Source organism: Asterias amurensis, chromosome 20 (assembly GCF_032118995.1).
Source record: "Asterias amurensis chromosome 20, ASM3211899v1".
Taxonomy (NCBI): Eukaryota; Metazoa; Echinodermata; class Asteroidea; order Forcipulatida; family Asteriidae; genus Asterias; species Asterias amurensis.
The window spans coordinates 8,769,785-8,790,808 of NC_092667.1; the positions used below are offsets into that span (position 1 = coordinate 8,769,785).

General features: G+C 38.1%; 1 protein-coding gene across 2 annotated transcripts in view; it reads left to right on the forward strand.

The window, feature by feature from the left end:
• Positions 1–21,024, forward strand: part of LOC139952232 (E3 ubiquitin-protein ligase MIB1-like) — a 142,605-nt gene that overhangs the window by 97,963 nt on the left and 23,618 nt on the right. The gene's annotated exons all lie outside the window — the stretch shown is intronic.

The window sequence follows — 21,024 nt, forward strand, 5'->3', positions numbered from 1 at the left end:
GTGGGTTCGAATCCCACTCAAGAAACTTGTGCCTGCGAGTGACACACTTAGCTGTACAAATCGCTAAATAAATTTGTGTCAATTGGAAGCTGTGTAGATGTTGCTTCATACAATGTGTACATGTATATGTACAAGTGTATGAGTCAAGATGTTACCAGTGCTGCACGAGAAGTTAAGATGGGCTCAGGAATGTGTATGGCCGAATGATAAGGGGCAGTAATAGAAACACGCTCTGACTTGTTGGTTTGCTGTGAAGTGCATGAAACCCTAGTTATTGTTTGCTTGTAGGCTGGTTGACACATGGTGTAAGAGCTCTGTTTCAGGTTTCTTGGTGGATTTCTTGTTGCTGGTATAGATGTTATCATCCCAGTAACAATACATACTTCTTTACATTCCATAAAGTATCTAAACTTGACTATGGAATAGTAGGGAAGCATGTCTTGTTGAAAAGGACCAGTTATCGAGGAAGTTTACTGGTGATAAACCCAAATTGCACTTTAAACGAAGAAGTTGCCTCCATGCTGCTTGGTGTCTACAAGAATTAGTATGCAAAGATAGAAATACATCTTATGTTGCAAGATGCTGAAATATTCTGTTAGAAACAAGATCAAAAGGCAGTTAAAAATAGTTAGAAATCTACAAAAGTAACAATGTGATTTGAGCATGAACAAGGGTTGTCAAATTCTTTTGCAATTTTCCATACAAATTCCAAGTAAAAAACTTCCACAAACCATTCTTTTTTAAGCTCGCTCGAGGTAAAATGCTTATAACAAAATGCGCATGCCCAAATTGGCTTAAGATTTATTCAACAATCGAATGATTCTTGACATCATATGGAAATAGGGAACATTTGAGAAAATCTCAGGGGTATAATGCTCAAGCTGTTTCTATTACAAGAACAAGCCGAGGGATTATTGTTTGCAACACTCACCTTAAGCGACACCTTCCCCATTCCCAGTGCCAATTACTTGTTACTCCCTTGAGTATTAACCCAGCCTCAGTGATAGAGCGCCAGCAACCATCCAGAATGACAAGCCGATCAATCCCAAATGACTCAAACATCGGTGCAACCTGTTATAGATGAAGAGAAAAAAACCCACACCCAGGGAAGCGTTGTGTCGGTCTACTTTTAGTCCTGTCTTCCCCCTCCACCCATCCTGGCTTCTCATCCCCCCCTACCCCCGGTTTACTTAGTAACCCCTGAGCGTGTCCCCACCACGCACACCTTGACACTTTTGCCCCCATCGCAGCAGCCATCTTTTGCTGGTGGTTGCTAAGCCAAAGCGGAGGAGAGAAATTTGGCGGGAAATGACAATAAGTGGTTATTGGTTGTTGGAGCCTTCCCATCAGTACAACTGTCTCTTGGCTGCTGATTTCCCCCCTGGCCAACCCCCTGTGGCTGACAGGGACAGGGATCGCCTGAGGTAATGTAACTCAGCAAATCAACACCATACTCCTAGCCCTGAGTCTTCCTCATGTTAGGCAAATGTGACATCTTAGATTATTGGCTCATTTGGTGAAATCAGAGCTATTACACCAAAGCGCTGCTAGTCATTATTTTGACTTCCTTTCTTTAAACGGCAGTCAGGGTGACATCTGTCATTAATGGAAGGAATAGTTCAGTAGTTTGTAATAATCTGGACATTCTCATTGTCATTTACGCTACTAGCAATGGTCTTCAGTTAGGACTTCGGTTTATGGCTTCAGCAGCCACAGAATTTCAAAAAAAAATGCGTTGTGCCATATTGATGCTACCTCTGTAAGGGTAGTTTTCAGGAATACTACTCCATTGTAGAGATTCATGTCAATAAACCCAAGTGGATAACTTACTCGGATAACCGAATGAGGAAGACAAAATATTCTGAAATTAAACTCCAACTGCAGAGATTTTACAAAGATTTCAGCAAGAGTTAAAATGTTTAGATTACAACACTTTGTTTTCACCTAAGTTTGTTGGGGTTATTTAAAAGAACCCAGTATCCCGGAAGATGCCCAATAAGGTACCCATTATTTAAAACTGATCCCATGCCTTACCCATGTGGGAAAACCCTTCACATTCATGCCTTGCTTTAGACACAACAAAGCCTACATTGTTAACAAAACATATCCCCCTGATCTGCAAATCTGGACTACCCTTATTAGCAGTCACCAGTTTCTGACCCAGAGGTCATGAGAAAAAAAAAGAGAACATGTGTTCCTTTTTACAGGTTCACAGCGAACAATGGCTCTTGCCAGTGTAAGCAGATTTGGGTAATTTTTCAAGGGAAACCCTCATGAGTGAGTAGGGACTTCTCAGACTTGGTTCAGTTATCTTTGGTTGTTGTTGTTGTTGCTTTGTCCAATTAAATTGCTGTCACCATACTGAGGCCGAGAGGGACATTAGTCTGTCCCCCTATAGTTGTACATATTTATATGTCCTGTCAATAGACAGGGAACATGACATTGGTAGCATCAGCTCAAGCCTTCAGAGTTAGATGAGAGTAAAAGTTTGGAGTCATCTGGTTACTATTTAACAAAGGCAGAGTGAAATTTGTCAATCATTTGTAATTTGCGTTTACTCCAATAGTCTATGTGGTCTCATTTTCAGTAAGCATGTATTTTAAACTCCTTTTCCAGGACAGTTATTAACCTAATCTTATATCTCTGTAGACGAGTGCTTTAATTTTAGGCGTAATGTATTCTCCTATATGGATGGATGAGTAGAAACAGTTTGTATTATCAACAGCTCGTGGATCCAGTCTCCACAGAGCTTTTAATAAAACTGCTGTACCTTTATAATCAGTAACCTCCCTAGACACCCAAGCTTGCAGTAGACCCCTAATTATACCTTAATTGGCAAACGAAACCAAGAATTAGCAAGTTTCCCCAGGACTAACGTCACGTCTGAAGCGATCGGGATATAACCCCTTCACTATCAGCCCCTCAACACTTCCTTGGTACTCATGCAGGAGTTGGGACCATTGATTACTGTTCATTAGTCTCCAATATCCTATGCAGACATGTCATGGGAAAAGCTGTGCATGTCCAGTAATTTACCCCCCCCCCTCTATTCTCAACTGACTTTTTTGAATTTATGAAATTGTATTTTATGCATAGTACAGATAATTTGTTATTGTTGAGATTGTATGTCCAAGAACTTAAATTAAAAAGTTTTAGAATTATCCAAAAGTATTTGAAGAATTGCATCCAATCAAGCAACCCCATTCATTGGAAACAACAGGAATGGTAAAGATATCCTGTACAAAGTATGGTTGAAATATGTAACCAGAATATTGGTGTATCTCTGCCAATAACATAGCGTTTACAGTGCGTTTACAATGAATCAAAGAAATACTAAATTCATGTCACATTTTACAGATAAACATTGTGTAACACATTCATTGACTGCGAATCTTTATGGAAGTTTTTCGGAAAAACTTGATGGGGGAAAAAAACTAGACACTAAACCAAAATACCTTTTTGTTTATGTAATGTCCATTGAAATATCTCACTCAGAGTTAGCAGTATCATCACTTGTAATCTATTCATTGACACCAAACAACATCTACAAAAAAATCTAAAGAAATTTAAAAATGAGTTTTGTTTACCTTGATGAATGAAATCCCAGCACAAGTCCCGCACTAGTTTTAGCCACTCCAGCATTGATACCAGCATGTGCTATATCCACAGAATACCAAATATTGTAAGATTATCAGTGCAGGTTTATATAACTACCAGCCCATGTAGATGTGGCCTATGGCCCAGCCCAGCATACCAGAGTATAGATTCATGGACATATTGGGAAGTGCATACCACACCAAGACTGATGTGTACATTAGCATGTGTGGAATGGTCTCTAGGAACTTAAAGGGAGTTTACCTCCTTAGTAAGATGTCTGGGTATTCATTTATACCTCATAATACTTAAAATGCAAGAAGCAATAACTGTTAAAATTTAAGCTCATGTCATTGTACAATTTTTTCGGTGAAAAAAACAACACCATTGGTTTGTGCACATTCTCTCGTTGAAACGGTTCCCTTGGCGTGATGCATGTTTCTTTCCAAAGTACATTATGTCAAGCAGATTAACTTAACATGGTCTTTTCATTGAGCATGGTTATTTTGCACTATAATTGTAATCAAGGTTTTGTGTGATCCTCTTTGCAAAATTTGCACATATTTCTCATTCACATTTTAACAATGCAGTGTTGAATTTGGGTGCCATGAAAACTACATAGTCTGGACCCAATTTGAACAAACTATGATGATGCAGAAATGCAGCTTGGCAAAAAAAAAAAACATGAAAAACATGGGTACAAAGCCAAACATTGTGAACGATACTGTCATTTGGCGAGTAACATTTCCATTAAGCCTTGCTTAGTTTTCTGTTGCTGCTGTATTTTAACATTTGTATGTAATCATGGTTAGTGCACTTACACTGTACTGCAACTTATTGTCCATCAAACAAACAAAAGTTTTGCCTTTCATACGCTACATAAATGCTTGAAATATATCTTGGTAAGAATTTAGAAAACAAGAACAAGCACAACATTCACAAATATAAGTTTTCAGAGATTTTGTCTGTAAATTTTCATGTGCAATGTAAGTTGCAGCAAGTATTGTATTACAGAATGTACAAGAAACGTTAAGACTAGAAAAAGGGTTTCCTCGACATCAATGTGAGAAGTTTTTTAGGTCGTTAGGCCTATGCCATATGATGTAACTTGCATACAATTCAAACTTTAAACTCTATTTCTACCTCCATACTCTGTGTGACACATTCTTCAGTAAGTTAATCAATTCAGTGAGGGGCATTCCCACTGAGGTCTTAGTCAGTAAAAGTTTGTTCATTTGGAAGAGTAAATATCTATTCGGTTTTGAACACACAATTTTAGTCTATATTCATAATACTGCACCTTGTTTCCTGTGGACCACTAAGCCCCTACTACACAACTGCTACATGTACTTACAATGGCAAAACTGGGTTGGGTGAATCTGGGTGAATACAGGCCTCTGTGAGTATACAGTCATTCCAGGGTACCGGCTTCTTACAGAGTTGGGATAATAAATGTTCCCACACTGGATGTCTCTCTGAAGTTGAGTTGGTTAAGCCTGCCAATGCTGTGGTAGGAATACTGTTATACGGAATACGATGTTGTTGTTCACTTCTTGGTAGTGATGTATGCCGATGGTACCACTCAAAGGGTTGTTCAAGTTGAACTTATGAGTTCGCTGAGAAGTGGTGCACACCCAGGCTCTGTGATGAGGTGTCTACTGCTGGGTAAACACAGAGTGATACACATTATCTGGTCCTATATACCCATTCACCAAGTACATCCCCTAAACCATGGTCCCAGCAGTGTCAACTGTGGGCTAACCTGATGAAAACTGACCACTGATCCACAACTGCTGGGTCTCTTAAAGGCCCAATTCTCCCCCTTACCAATGCCTCCCTTTTGCCCTTTTTAGTAACACAAAGCCCCAAGCCGCCAGACAGTGATGCTGATGGAAGGGACATTCCTATGGAATGTGGCCTTAAAAAGACTAGTGTGGTATTGGTTTTTCCCCCTCTAGTGGGCTGGCCCATGGCTGGCCATAGGGTCATTTCATGATTGGCAGTACACCATGTTATGTGTAGAATGCAGTGAGGGGCCTGCTGAGGTTGTGATGATGTCACAACTCTGGAATTCCTGAGTGCAAACCTCTCCTCTTGCATGGGCCCCATTCACAGTGGGAGTGGACTTATATGGAATATTCACAGGGGCCCTATCACTCATTGCAGTGCAACTTCCATATGCTATACTTATAGCCCATGCATCTCACAACAGTGCAATATACATGTAAATCCAGTAGTGAAACTCTTCACACATTCAGACAGCAACCCTAGGTTTCCAAAGTGGGAACTTATTTTAGACATAGCAGTCAAGACCTCAATGCATTTTTTCTATTTCGTTTATGATATGCTTTGAGACATATATGGTATGCAGTAAATCCTGGTAATGGTATAACACAGTTTATAACACAGTGCTCATGACTACGCAAATAACTACACCAATAAAAACTCAAATCCTTGCTTTTTATGTTGCCCTTGGAGATCAATCAAAACCTGGAACTTTTGTGTAGATTCATTTTCTCTTTCCATCCAGAGAAACATTACTGGCATCGTCAGAAATTCTGACCCAATGAAGTAATTTTTTTCCTTGTGATTTATTATTTGATATCAATGAAGCATTTAACTTGTAAATTTTTTCAAATTGAATTCTCAGTTAGTGTGCAACTTTGATTGTAAAAAAATATCAAGAATACGCTGAACTTTCAAACTGATCAAAATTACAAAAAAGTGTGATACAAACACTATACTTGGGTACACCATTCAAAGATAAATTTTTACTTGCCAAACATTTTTAACCTAGCAAGTTTTTGTCTAAAATGCAAAGTACACGTTTTCTTTGTTAACCTACTCTACTTAATATGCAATATGACAGTTTGTTCTGATTTGTTGTTTTGCAATCAAAACAAAGCGAACAATGTATGTGTACTAAATCTAAAATGAACAATAAGTTGAACTTCCATGTCAACTTGTAAACACGTTTTAAAAAAAATACTTGTCATCAGTTATCTTTGTAGAAAATTGTGAAATAAAATAAGCTGACATTTGATGAATTTACTTCTAAAAACAAATTCTGGCCTATATTATTCTATTGAATGTTATTACATTCCCAACAAATAATTTTTATTGTCACAAACTACGTTAGCTAAAAACAAAATCTTCTGGTTGGGACCACAATGGTCCCAGATATTTGCATGAGACTTTCAAGGACCATTGACAATTTACACTTCAATTACAATGCAGATGATATTTATCAAGCTAAAGCGACTGCTTGGAGGATGTTTTCTGATATTTTTTGCAGTAGAGCCATCTCGATGGCCATGACATATTTGTGATTAAGAATGAAAGTCCTACTACATTGATACCCAAGTGTAACAGATAACGTGCGTTAACAAACATATTATATCTCTGCTAATAAGATTATTCTTAGATTTTGCATGCATCTGGTACCCTGTGTATAAAATGGTAATGATTCTCATTACAGTAAGAGGTACCAGACTATATTGCATTGAACACTCGGGCCTTGAACCACAAATATTTACAAATTAGGAGATAAAAATACAACAGTTTTCCTTTTATAAAATGTAAGTTTCTTTTTGCCAAACAAACTGTCACTGGTGTAATAAATTTGATTTAAAGGGAGCTTTTAAATATGCAAACTTTATTTTAGGAAATTCATACAAATTGAATAAGAACCTTTGAGTACTTTAAAAGAAAATTTCCCAAAATAAGTTCTTCAAAATATCAAAAGACATATGGTGTAAATGGGCACGGAATGGGGTTTATTTTATATTTAATATTTATATTTTTCATCTTCATAAAATACACAAGCACATTATGTACGCCTATCAAAATAGCTCATGCTAGGCTAATATAACTTGGGTATCTTTAACAATTTTCCTCAACCTTGAAATCATCATTTCTATTTTCACTTTCTAAAAGTCATTTATGATGCATTAAGTGTCAATTTTCTTTGCATGGTCAGTTTGGTCTATATTTAGTTTTAGCTGAACAGTTTTAGCTGTTCTTTGGCAAGTAAAGTTCACAAGAATCTTGAAAAGGTGTTTCTTTTTTGAAGCCTAAGCCTTAAAATCATAAGAAATGGTTTAATATCATTTTCCCCCTATCAATTATTGAAGTGCGGATATGTTCATATTTGGTCTTTGATAAAGAAGGATGGTCTCTTGGTCAGTATGTTTTCTTAAACGGTCCGAGTGGAAAAAAAAATCACTTTGTTAATTTTAAGAAATGTTTATACTTTAACCTTAAAATAAACTATTTTTTACTTCCTGAGAAATTCTTGTTGCATCTGAAGGGTTGTATGTTCATATTTGGGCTTTGATAAAGGAGACTGGTCAGTTTGGATTGAGGCTGGATCCCTACATAGCGTTTTTATAATGAGTGTTGCTTGGCATGTATGCAAGGCCCAGGTCGTTGAACGTCACACCCTAATATGGTGCTTCATGGACCAGGCATCGGGGTCAGCCCATGGAAAGCCCTTCCTTGGTTCATGTGTTCTCAATATTAGAGGAATTTTAGGTATATGAGCTTGCATATTCAAATAAGGCATTGGCTTGCATCTTGGGTTGTCTGTCTTAGGACAGAGGAGGCAGTCGGTGACCATGGGAACTATTTAATTTAGTCAGATGTCAAAATCAGCTTGGGTATCAGTGAATCCCATTATGCAAGTATTTATGAAGGAAGCGTTCTATAAGAAAGTCATCTGTGATCTTACAACACATTATAGATAGATGTCTTTAAATGGTATTCAATTTATGTGTGGCTCATTTTCATTCTTAAAGGAGTAATCAAATTGATTATTATTGTTTTGTTTTTTTGTTGTTTTTTTTTTTTTGGGGGGGGGTGTTTTCACCTTAATCAAACTGCAACAATTTCTTCACAATGAGTGACAGATTTAAGAGAAAAGCTGAGGTGTAGCTTTAAATGGGTGGTAATCAATATATTAGTACAGCTGTTATCTACTCAAAGATGAAAACAAACTTGTGTTTCTTTTAGAATGATTTGACTACCATTGTACTGATTAGGCTAATGTTAAACTTAAATAAGCTAATTAAGTTGACTCCTATGCAAGAACTGACAAAGGTTGACGTACAGTTCCTATGTTATGTGACTTAATTTGGTAAGTTGGCATATCTTTGATCAAATGTTTCAAATTTCAGCTTTTCTAATTCTTATCTATTTCCAATGAATGACAACATTATCTTTTCTTTTTTGTTAAACACATTTTGCTCTTCTCCATGTTCCATGTTTTCTTCAAATTGTCCATTTATCATATCTGGCTGAATACCAACACTACCCTAAACCACGGCAACTTTTAGATGTTACATCTCCCAAGATGCTCCTTCGTGGTAAATTATGGTGACTGCTCTATATTCTGACACCCCTTTGTTCCGACAACCCTATCCCTAGTCCACCATGTAGTTTACATGCTAGGGTTGGGATTTAGGGTTAGGGTTAGAGTTAGGAATAGGAAAATACACTAGGTGTGTCGGAACATAGGTGTATAAAAGTAAATTATAGAGCAAGGATTTCTGAAATTTAAATAACCCTTTAAGCAGTACAAAGATATAGGCCTACCCATTTCCCTCAACATAAACTTAGCCAACTGACAACCTTTCACTGACCCCCACAAATACCTACCGCCCACTGCCTGGCCAGCCTGTCTCAAGTTCACACAAAACATTGACCTAATTATGTGTTGCTATGGTTACCATGAAATTGAACCCAAATCTTCTGTATCTCCAAACCCAGCCTAAAGTTCCAGTTGGCTGTAGTCAAGGCAATTTGAAAATTGAAACCATTTTTTGTTGGGGCTAGGTACAAATTGAGTGTTGCATGTGATTGTCCTTTGTCAGCCATAGCATTCAAACTAAGTTTGTGTAATACACACACCCTCATCAGGGGATCAATTAAATAGGCCAGTTGAACATTATCACTTAGCTTATCCGGAAACAGGTTACCTGTCATACTTTAACTACTTATGTGATTTGGATGATCATGTGACCGGTTCCCCCTGTAGAAAATACATTTGTTAATCTTTATTTATTATAAATACCCATTTTGTCATTTAAGACAATTAAGGACCTAGTGTATAAACAATCTGTTTGAAAAAGAAAGAAAAAGAAAAGGTTGGCCAGGATTAGCAAAAGTGTACTCGGACACAGCGACTCAAAAGTCTGCTCATTCAAACTTCAGTAAAATACATACATTTATAAATCAATAAAACATTGAGAAAATATATATTTTACTAAAACAACAAAATGAGCGTAGGTAAAATAAAACAAACAAAATAAATAATTTATTCATTATCTAGATAGATAAATAAGGTAAAATGAATCTTATGAAGAGCTGAAAATGTTTTAAGATAAGCCGAGTCCGAATGAGCGGCTGTGGCTGGGTTGCCACATCATATGTAGTATAGGACATCCTTAGCAACATCCTTGGCAACAGTAATAGCTGTAGCCGAAACTGCCAATTCGGAAATGGGCCATAAAGATTTACCTGGCCAGTCTGCTGCCACCAAGTGTCCTTGTAAGTCTGCCATTTTCCTCGAAAAGTGAAAGTTTGTCATTCAGGAAATCATGTATCATGGCTTATTGATACATCAACAAATTACAAATGTATGGTCATCCAAACAACGTTAAAATTTGCCAGGTAACCTGTTTCCTGCTAAACTAATAATAAATGTCTAATATACATTGTATATTATATATCTTTGGCTTTTTTTTTGACGAGACAATTCTTTTTCAATAAACACAGCATCCAAACAACCTTTGACAGTGTTATTTGATTGTGTTAAATTAATTATGTCATGTATTAACTGAGGTGATTTTATTTATTTGGTAATTCTTTTTGGGGGAGGGTTACTACAAATGTATTTTGTCTTATTAATATGTTGTTGTCTTTGACAGCATAATATTGGACAGATATTTTCAGGACTATCTTTACTGGTACGAACTATAGCCAACAAGCTTTTACCTGATGATTACCAATCCAGTACTTGAAGCATCATGCGAGGAAACCTAATCCAATACATCATGGGGAAAAAGATCATCTGCATCTGCCGCTCTTTCATCAAGGAACAAATTGCCACAACATATTAACTTTCTACATCAGTGGCTTCACTCCAAACTTCGCTCTTAATTACTGATTGATACAAACACTACTCTCTGATCATCTCTGGATGGATATACGGCACATAATCAATGTTCATTTTTATTATTACTAAAACAAGTCTAGCATTAGCAGCATGTAAGGTTACAAGACCTTTTGGGGGGCTGTAACATGTTACACAACCCAAATGTAGGCTACATGTACATAAGGTTACATGTACATGTACATGTAGGCCTTGAACTTAAAAGGGGCACAGCAATTTTACTGTGGTAAGAGGCGCTTCTATGATGAAATTTTGTATTTATATTGAAACCTTACAAAGAGCACCGCAGTTGCTGTGGGTGCTGTGGGTTATTTCTAGGCCTGTGTAACATGTGGTGTACATACATACATGTACAGTGTACATAAGGTGTGTTATCCATGATGTAGATTATGCATAGTCTACATAGTGCACATGTACATGTTTAAGTATTTCCTTCCTCCATGTGGTGTATCCAAACTAATGTCTCAACTAAGCCTTTCCCATGACCCTGTGGTTAGTGCAGGGACAACTTTGGGCCAATCCCATTGCCTCGGGTTGCTTACCCATGCCAGGTCACACAAGGTCATCAGGCCACATGGAAATAAAGTCTTGTTTGTTTGTCTGGGTCTGAGTTAAAGGAATGTGGGACAAAATTAATATTTTTCCGTGAGTTACTAGTAAAATACAAAACACAGCATTTAAATTGTCACTGCTTCAGCATGACTTCAGTCATCACGTATAGGTTTACTATAGTGTACAGCCTAGCAGACTACACTGTACTCTACCCACTGTTGAAGGAAAACTGAAACTACAGAAATTTTACTTGTAATAGCCACATTTTTGTGTGAGAGAACTACTGGAGTAAATCAGAGCTTTCAACCTGTAAAGAAACCACTGAACAAAAGTAAGAGTCAGGAAAGGAAATGGAGCATTGTTGGCTAAATACTGCAGGGATTATACCTAGTCATAAAGGTCCCAGTGTAACTAGCAACAAAAGGCTGTAAGAGCTGTGGAGGTCAGGCTATAGGAAACTTACCAGCCCTGGGAGTGGGAATGTAGAGTGAGTCCCTGAGATTGAGAAAAGAGGGGCAATAAAGTGGGCCCTTTAAGGGTACTAAGAGCAAGGACTAGTACCCGTAGTCCTATGGTGGGAGAGGGTGTGGAATGGGAAACTTTTGGACGATCCTTTTTTAACAGTTCTCACCAGTAGTGCACGTGTTCAGACCTATATGCGTGCAATACTGAGCATGTACGCGCAAAAGGACTGTAGTCTGGTGCCGCCAGCGTCTCAATATGTCTCCCGTTGGAACCAAAGGGACTTTCATAATTAAGAATTTTACCAGGGAAATTTGTAAGATAAGTTGGTAAGATTTCTGTTCATGGGTGAAAATTACAATGTAGATTACGTTCAGCTTGTTATCTTACAAAAAGGTGCTTCTTTATGGGTGAACTTCTGTGCGTTTTCAAGTTTTTTTTTTTAATTAAGCACCTGACTGACTTGTCACTCATCAACTAAGATTCTTAAACTGGATTGATTCTACCCACTTGTCTACAAGGTGAACACATGTGAACTTGGCACAGTAGCCTACATGTTACCTTCAACACAAAGAACCACCATGTAGTTTAGACACTTATGCAAGGCCACGCTAGACCACCACTATTTATACTAACCTCTGGTAAGATGACACTCGGGAGGTTTTCTTTAGCTTTTACCGTTTAGCAACAGTAATGTATAGGAACTAAACTCAAAACAAACTGGAATTGTGTTATTTTGATTAGGTGTAAGTAATCTTGTTAAAATTTAGTTTGAGCTGAGCCTAAAGCAAAAAAAAATAGAAAACTGTTTTACAATCGTGCATTTAAAAACCTCAAACAAGGGTTAACGCACATTTAGTAGAATAAGGTTCAAGTCTACCTGTCAAATAAAAGTCTTTTTGTAACGCTCATTTATAACTAATCTCAAGTTTCATTACTATCAAAGGATAAAGTTGTTGAAATCTTCCTATTTCACTTTTAAAATATTTAAAAGTTAATATGAAAAGCAAATTGCTCCCTTTTTATGTTAAGAACAAAGAAAGATTAAACGATTTTGTACAGCAGCAAAATTTGCATGTGGAAAGTCAGCTTTTTTCTATAATGTTTTGGTGGAATCATTTATCGGAAATTACAAACAGCCCATTTGCAAGAGTAAAAAAATGCAAGCAATATCACATCTGTTAGGAAACATTGGTAAAACTCGCAAACACAATCCTGTCAAATTATTGGGGAAAAATGCACAAGTAATATTTATATGGAGTGGCAGTCTACACATTCCACAATCCACAGCTAATGGGGCTTCCAGCACATCAATACATACTTATGTTTCCTGCCTTTTTCTGAAGAACCACTAAGCTCGCTTGGAGATCTACTTCCAGTGAACAAGTTTTGCTGATGGAACTTGCTTCACAAAGAAGTATCCGGCTCCTGGATTGGTCAGCAACTCATGCAAAGTTTCTCACTCAGTAACTTTCACAGTCTTGAAAGAGTGGTGTTTTTAAAGATCATACTCATGTTCATTGAACCACTGTACTAGAAACTCCAACAGCATGTGCAACTAACTGCACTTGCAGAGAAACCTCACAGACCAGAATGCTGCAACCACCACCTCACTGCATAATACATAGCTACCACCCACAGTGTCAGTGGTCATGACAAAAAGCTATGTAGGTATATGGACCCAACCACCTCTCTTTCACTTTCTGTTCTTATCTCAATTTCTGTTCACTTTTTTTTCACAAACCACCACCATGGCCACACAATTGCCAGTCATTATGTTACCCCTGCATTCTTACCATTCCAAAGGTATGGTAACCAGTTCCCACAGCCTTAAAGTATGGAGTGCCCTTTGGGAACAAACTATGGGCAGCCATGGTTTATATATAGCTCTATTGGTTTAAAGGTAGAACCATGGGGGTAGGAATTGAGTATTGATAATCACCAAAACAAGATTATTTTCAATGTCGGAGGCCTATGATTAGACATTTCATATGGGAACCATGAATTCCTCCAGAGAAATACTTTCAATCTAAAAAAATCTCTTTAAAAAAAAGAAAATCTGAAAACCTTGAAAATCAAAGTTGTAGTTTGATTCCAGCAATGCAGATATTTAGGAACCAGCTTTGCTCACGCTGAAACTGTTTCTCATTATTTCCAAATAAGCATGATGAACTTTTCACAGGGTTGGTTGTTTCATAGAGTTGTTAGAGCATTATTGAAAACTGGAGATTTGGATTGAGGTTACTCTTAAGACCAATGATGCATAATCCCTTTAAACCACCCAGTTGAAGTTGTTATATTTGTGTGTCCCACTTTGAGTTCACCTTGGGTTCAGGGTGGTAAAGGCATGCACCATTCAAAGAGTTATAGGTCTTTTATTAGCCTGAAAGTTCAGAAGACTCTCGAGACAGGTCAGTGGTCTTTGATTCTTGGTGAGGTTAAGTGAAGGTTAATCTATGACACTTCACTGGGATGTTTGCAGGAATGCAAAGAAAGAAAGCAAGGAATATTTCATTTCAAATTTACAAGTCTTGAAGGGAGTGTATACCTTTGGTAATTAGTCAATGGCATAATGTCCATAAAAACGTACTTGGTAAGAAGCACTTGTTCTTGGTAATCTATTTGAGGATCAATTCCCTTGTAAGGAGTGTGGTTTTAGATTCAAAAACACCTCAAATGAGAAATGTTTCTGTATGAAACGTTTCTCGGATTGTGTATTCCAATTATACTGCTTTTAGAGTATAGCAAAGCAACCTCCCACAAATGACGGCAAAGTATTGTCATTTTAATGCACGCCGTCAACGGCAGAACTGAAGCTTTTTTTTTTCAAAACTGCGAGGTTGGAGCCTAATTTTGTTATCGATAATATAACGAAAATATTGATGTGTACGAATATTAAAATTACAACGAATGGCCAGCAAGCACTATAAACAAATTTAAATAGTATTCCTGGTACAAAGATATGCACTCAAGATAGCTGTTTAATACCGGTAATGCCTTTAACCCTGTCTAGCTTGGTTTGGGCCTAATTTTACACTTGCCAATATGAAATGGGTGAAATGGAGTGGCAGATATACAGGGTAATTATCCATTGTCAACAGAACAATGGATTTACAAGTCTGCCTCCTAGCCCTGTATACATTCATACAAGAATTTTCATGATATCATGTATGTCAAGGTACAACCGTATTTTGTCATTATCACTGATGGCTGAATTTTATGGCATTTTAAAAGATTCGACCTTCATGAATTGTTAAGTGATTGCAACAAGGTTATCTCTTAACTGTAACACAACACCCATATAAGTGCCTATTGAAAGTAAATTTTGTCATTTTTAATGGAATATTTTTAGCAGTTTGGTGTTTATTATGTTACTTTAAATCTATTTTATAGTTTTCTGTTGAAATTAGTATCTGGGCCTCCTTCACGTTTGAATGGAGACAGGGAAACTCTGATCCATGTTATCATTCAGTAATAATAAATAGAGCATTTAAAGTTATAGGTCACTGCAGCTGGTTGTGTAGGGTATTTACAGATTGTGTGAGTTTTACAACTTTATAGATTTATGAATGATTGGAGGCTGTGGTGATTTAGTTACAGTTTGTTGGAAACCATTTGGGCAATTATGCTTTTGTTTGTACTTAATGAAGTTAATTGCCGATTTTCATGAAAACTGTCTTTCGGTGTAATAATAGGAATTTTCCCAAAACTTCCTCCAGAGGGCACTTTTGTCATTTTGTGCCCATTTTGTGTAACCCTGAAAGTGTTAAACTGGACACCTTTGATAGTTGTCAAAGACTAGTATTCTCACTTGGTGAATCCCAACATATGCATCAAATAAAAAAACTGTGAAAATTTGCACTCAACGTTGCAAGAGAATAATAAACCTTGTGGCACAAATATGTGTGCTTTCAGATGCCTTAAAAAAGGCTTCAGGCCTGAAGTCTTTCAATATGACTTTTTCTCAAAATCTACGTTTCCCACACTGTATTATCCTATCAAGAGCTAAATTTGCTTGCTTTTATCCAACAATTATTTAGAGTAATTACCAATAGTGTCTAGTGCAAGGTACACTTATGGATAAAAGTGAGAATTTAGTGGTCAGACATAGTTTGCTTAATGAGAACTAAATCTGTATTATTGTACGGAAAATCATGGCTAAATATTCTAAGCTGGCACCATCAAATTTGTCCCTAGGTACGCTTTGAGTGCCAATTATCACAGGTACGTCTGCCTTTCCATTATGGTAACCTTGCATAAGAATACAATGCATGCATAGAAATAGGTCAACCAACCACTAATGAGCTGTAGTGTCCATTATTTATTAGCTGAGAATAACCATAGAGGAAGGAATAACATTCAGTAATGTATATTTGGTTTGCGGTAACACCATGTGTGTATCTACTTGCCAGGTAGAGTTGTTCTTAGGGAACTGTCTTGCTTTATTCTACTGCCGCGGAGTAGATAAACGGAGGTTCGGGAGACTTCTCAGTTCTGAAAAGAACTGTCCTGCTTTTTAACTATTACCAGGGCGGATGGTATAGAAATTAGACTGGACTACTACTTTAGCTTATATGATCGTAATTAACTGTACTGCCGCGGAGTCAGTTCTGAATTAGTCTCAACGTTTCGACTAGCTTGCTCTAGTCATCGTCAGGAGACAGTTCCCTAAGAACAACTCTACCTGGCAAGTAGATACACACATGGTGTTGCCGCAAACCAAATATACATTGATACCTCACCATGCAATGCCTCAAATCCTATAAACATTCAGTAAGTGATTAGTCTTGTACAGCAAAGCAAAATTCTACACATCTTAGTTGCTGCTAAAAAATCATCATTTGCTATTCACTATTCTAAGCAAAACCAAACATGTTCACTGTAAAATTGCTGTGCAAAACTGCTGGATGAAATCATTCCATACTTGGAGATGGATGTGACTTCATTGAACCTGAGTGGACCTGCACCAACACAAGAGGGCACTATTTAAGGGTAAACTGTGGGGGTAAAACAGAACTTGGAAATATTTGGGGGGAAAATGTTTTTTAAAAAACGATTACTAGATTAATTTAACACTGATGGATTTACCCATAGTCACTACGTCTGGTAGTGTAGCCAAATGTTTTCACTTTTGTAAAAAGGCTAGGCCTATGGAAACACCATACAAAGTTTGTTTGAAATGTCTTGCTAGTCTTGCAATATTGTAGCCCTTTGAGGTCCCATCCTCTGTTATTCTTTAAAACTTGAGGATTGCAATGATATACATTTTATGAAATATAAAAATAAAATGTGAGGAATGTACTTTTCCCCACCAATCATGTGCCATCCCTCTATGATAACTTAGATGATAAGAAGTTCCCAAATGTCAGAACTCTCCCAAGTTTGTAATAAAAAGGAAGCAGAATGACATTCATATGAGTGTGAATGAGACAGACCTGATAGGCAATTGCCTCTGTGCCCCTGGTCATTGCCTCGATGCCCTTGAAATGCTATGGTAGAACTTTTACAATTACCTCTACCGTAGAGAAAAATGCCTTCGGTGCCCTTACCCTTTTAAAAATGAACTAAACAGGCCTGTGAAGAAACAGCACTCATGTTGAGACCCTTTACCCTGCTATATTGCTAATAAGATGGTGGAGAATATTTCCATGTAATAAAAATCAAGATACCCCACATGATCGTTGGACCGTGGCATTTATTATTCAACTCCCAGTGTCCTGCGTCGTGCATCACTGAGCTTTGCCCACCATGAACTAAATTAAAAAGGCGAAATTACCGTTAATGAAATTCAGAGTATTGTAGTACTGATCCCCAGGATTGCTATATTGTGAATTATTCAGGAATATAAATTTTAACAAGAATGTTTTTGATTCTGGAATGTGTTGTCATTATTGCTTCTATTTTCACATTTGGATGCATCCTTGTGTAGTGTGTATCACACCGCACAACCCTTGTACTTCTTGTGTGCGCACCCTCGTACTTCTTGTGTGCGCACGCTCGTACTACTTGTGTGCGCACGCTCGTACTACTTGTGCGCGCACGCTCGTACTACTTGTGCGCGCACGCTCGTACTACTTGTGTGCGCACGCTCGTACTACTTGTGTGCGCACGCTCGTACTACTTGTGTGCGCACGCTCGTACTACTTGTGCGCGCACGCTCGTACTACTTGTGCGCGCACGCTCGTACTACTTGTGTGCGCACGCTCGTACTACTTGTGTGCGCACGCTCGTACTACTTGTGTGCGCACGCTCGTACTACTTGTGTGCGCACGCTCGTACTACTTGTGTGCGCACGCTCGTACTACTTGTGTGCGCACGCTCGTACTACTTGTGTGCGCACGCTCGTACTACTTGTGCGCGCACGCTCGTACTACTTGTGCGCGCACGCTCGTACTACTTGTGTGCGCACGCTCGTACTACTTGTGTGCGCACGCTCGTACTACTTGTGTGCGCACGCTCGTACTACTTGTGCGCGCACGCTCGTACTACTTGTGCGCGCACGCTCGTACTACTTGTGCGCGCACGCTCGTACTACTTGTGTGCGCACGCTCGTACTACTTGTGCGCGCACGCTCGTACTACTTGTGTGCGCACGCTCGTACTACTTGTGTGCGCACGCTCGTACTACTTGTGTGCGCACGCTCGTACTACTTGTGTGCGCACGCTCGTACTACTTGTGTGCGCACGCTCGTACTACTTGTGTGCGCACGCTCGTACTACTTGTGTGCGCACGCTCGTACTACTTGTGTGCGCACGCTCGTACTACTTGTGTGCGCACGCTCGTACTACTTGTGTGCGCACGCTCGTACTACTTGTGTGCGCACGCTCGTACTACTTGTGTGCGCAGGTTATCCGCACTCATATAACTGTCCGCATACGGGGACCGACAACCAGTGGACACGTACACAGCTCACACAAGCACGCGCACACTGATACTGCACACACAGAGACATGCACGTAGCTTTGGCGGGTTTCGCTACATTTGTAAGAATATAGTGGGACATGAAACAACGGTCCCTTTTAATTTGTTGATCAACATAATTCAGGTTCTTGATGATCTTTGAAAAAAAATTAATTGCCAAGATAAGTTAACATTCATATAATTCCCATTCATAATGTACTCATTTTCCATAAATTTACTTTTCCGAACTCCCAGATTGTGGACCATGGCAGTCCATCATTAGTCACACCACACACACCATATGATTATATTAATGCATATGTATTCATAATGCCACATTAATATAGCTACCCGCTCAAGCGAGCCGTGTCTCCAGTCTGCTGCTCTTTTACAATTTATTTTACAGGAAAATTCCAGAGCAAGTCTTAGCACTGCTTGGAATTTAGAGTGTTATACGGTCTGGGATGGGACAAAACTTAACGTCAGCTTGTCCGCTGACTTCCCCCGTAATATTGACTTTGCGGTTGGTGAGATGTTTTGCAAAGGATTTCAGTTTTTGTTTTAGACTACGCTGAAGATCATGATTTCTAAACCTTACCAAACATAAAAAGTAAAAATAATTTTTTACCGCCGGTTTTATTTGTTCTCAAAACAATTACTTGTTATCTTGTTCTTATACTACACCTCTGTCATGCTTCCTCTGTTCTTTAACAATAATGAATGCTGATTGTCGTCACACTAAAGAGGGATCTGACTATTTTAACCCTTCTTATCTTGGTTTCTTGTCTTGTTCTCATTAACCTTAATTGGAGAAAACAAAAATGGCAGCCCAGAGTACTATCTGTGTGGTGAAGGTACAATTATTTAAATACACTTCTAAAGAAACAAGCATTGGATTCAATGTGATGGTTTGGCCAGGTTAAAAAAAGTGCAGATTGTCACTTTAGCGTGTATGTACATGTACAAGACTTGGAACGCATCACGTTAGAAGAATGATAAATGGTTCACTCTTCTGTTTATTCCAGTAAGGGGGAAAGACCATCTGCTGATGATGCAGTCAGGGCTTTTAATCCCTTATATGTATGGCAAGGCACAGATGAACTCCTGCATCCTGTGCTTTCTTGCTCTTTCCAATAATAACACATATTCCAAATAGTTGCTTGGTATATTTTGGGTGGAATATTTATGCTTATGAGAGATCGGCCAGAATTTTTGTATTGCTTAAGAACATGTTTGCTAGAAGGGTGTAAAGGACAGCCTTTCATATCTGGACCCTGGGGAGATTTGCTATAAATAAGAAGGGTGGGTGTAGAATGGACTTGATAGAGTGTGTACAGACTGTGGCCCTCTATTGGTAAACAATAGTCAACTGAGTACATAGATTTTATCTGTCAGGATAGGTTCAATAGTTTCATATGGTGAGATATTATTGCTTGCACACGCATGTGCAAGTGTTGCATAATGCACCAATGACGTCTTTTAAAAAACGTTGAGCGTACTACACACACATGTGTGCGCACTTGGAATGTTATCATTGAAGATAAGCAAGTTTGGACGTGGGTTTGGAAGGCTCACAAAGTGATTACGTCAGATGTTCGGGTAGCCAAGTACAGAGGGCTTTGCAATCAGTTTAATATTAGGACAATCATCTGATGATGAAGATTGGCTGTGACTAGAACTGTGGCTACAGGTCTCAATATTTACCTCAATATGGTATCAATGTCCTACCACACAAATATGAAATTCATAGTATTTTCATGACATTCTTTTACTCATTTCTCAAAAACTACAGCACCTCAGTAAGTAATATTTGAAGGGAAGCTTTCCACTATCATTATCTTCAAACCCTGTAAGTTTAATGTAAATCTTTTGAAAAAGTACCCAAATCCTTTAAAAGAACGTTACAGAATTGTTAAGAAAACAAAATCGTGATGATCTCAGATTTACATCAAGCTTAGAAGGTCTAATGATGATGATAGAAAACATCCCTTGAAATATTTCTGTCTGAAATGTCATATTTGATGAGAAATATATAATTTAACTTTGCATTTGGAGTTCATCGCTCAGTGAGCGTTTTATTTGTTTTTGTTTTGGCATTGATGCAATGCAAAATTTGTAATCGGTTTTCACTATTCTCTCGTGACCCAGATGGCCGATCGATCTCAAACTTTTACAGGTTTGTCAGTTTATGTATATGGTGGATTACATAGGGTGCGTACACTGCCAGCAATTGTTTTGTTAGCAAAACCAATTCTGTATTGTTCTTTTAATCTTTATTTATATCAAGAACTGAAAAGCCACCAATCCTTGTGATATATTTTTTTACTTATACATGGAGTTTTCAT